General features: G+C 41.4%; 1 pseudogene; it reads left to right on the top strand.

The window, feature by feature from the left end:
* Window positions 1–205: 205 nt before the first annotated feature.
* Window positions 206–1,075, top strand: LOC150041369 (cyclin-dependent kinase 2-interacting protein pseudogene; annotated as a pseudogene).
* Window positions 1,076–1,541: the final 466 nt, after the last annotated feature.

The following is a 1,541-nucleotide window of genomic DNA, read 5'->3' as shown; positions in this document are numbered from 1 at the left end:
AATTCCTCAAACCGCTACACTGAGAACAAAATTTGTAACACATTACAGAAATTTGCCCTAAAAGGGGGCAAAACAATAATGCTGGATGCATTTTACTATGTAGTGGACAAATTTTCATTATGCTAATTTTTCATTATGTTTTTCTAAAATATGGATGGATATAGGTATTTAAAAAAACAGGTGGCCTTGGGGCTTGTTTTCTGGGATGGCCACAGACGGTTCCCCTGCAAAGACTCCTGAAACTACAACTCCCAGGAAACCTGATTTATCCGTCAGTGCAAGAATAATTAAGGACAATGCAGCTGATTGGCATAATTTACTATTGAATTGGGAATCTCTCAGTGATGCAGGTTTTACCACTGCAAATAACACTGCTAGTCTGAAAATCAGCTTACTGAATAAAGACCAGATAGAATTAAAGAATAGCAACCCAATATTCAGTGAAAATGAAGTAAAGAGGTGTCTGGAAGTTGATCAAGAACTTGAATCGCTATGCAGAGAACTTCAGGTCACCTTGGATGCTTTGTCTAAAATACAGGTGAAAATGGAAAAGCTGTCTTCAACTACCAAGGGAATTTGTGAGCTACAAAAATGTCATAATGGGGAGGAGCACAGGAGGCCCTGCTTGTCCCACATATGGTCCAAGCCCCATTTCTATGAGGTTTCCCGCCAACTCTCTGACATTTATCAGAAGGACCTCCCCCTGAAGTGCACAGTGGCTGCAGATCTGGCCCACTCGGCTGAACGTGACCTGTCCCTCGGCTACCTGTGCATATGGCTGTACCAGCCCTATGTGGAGGGCAGGAGCAAGCTCCTTCTGGAAAGCATGCTGTGCAAGACAGGCCACTGGGGGCTGACCCCTGACAGACCTGTGCACACTAACCACACCTACCAAGCCCTGCTCCAGACCAGTGACCTCTTGCTGCAGTTCTGGAGTCTAAAAAGCAAATGCCTCCCACAAAAAAATGCGCCCCCCCCGCAAAAAATGCACAGAGTGGACGGCATGGTCCAGGTGAAACCCAGTATTGCAGGGAAACAACAAACTATAGCAAAGCATAGTAATGCAGTTCTGTAACCCTAGCCACTTGACAGTTGAGGCAGACGAGTTCTGAGTTCAAAGATTACTTGGGCTACAGCCACAGTGGGAAGGCTGAGACAGGAGGATCACGAGCTTGAGGCCAGTCTGGGCTACATAGCAAGACCCTGTCATTAAAATAGAAAGAAAGAAAGAATTTTTTAAATGGGAATAAATAAATAAATCTTTTATATACCAAAACTAAACTAGCAGGATAATGTAAAGGTAACTCACAAGTTGGGTGAAAATATTTGTGAATCATATAAATAATCATCATTTCATATATATCACATATATTGCAAAGTATATATTCTATTTTAAATATTACATATAATCTGAATACACTTTTTTAGCGAAGCAATACAAATGGCCAACCATGTATAAAAAGACATTCAGCATTATAATCCCTAGGGAAATGAAAGCCCAAACCAAAATAATTCTTCTCCCTAGTAGAGTGACTAAAATT

The sequence above is a fragment of the Megascapheus bottae genome, chromosome X (genome assembly GCF_031878675.1).
Source record: "Megascapheus bottae isolate mThoBot1 chromosome X, mThoBot2.hap1, whole genome shotgun sequence".
NCBI classification, from domain to species: Eukaryota; Metazoa; Chordata; class Mammalia; order Rodentia; family Geomyidae; genus Megascapheus; species Megascapheus bottae.
The sequence above is the reverse complement of the archived record's forward strand: the minus strand, read 5'-3'. Positions and strand labels throughout refer to the sequence as shown.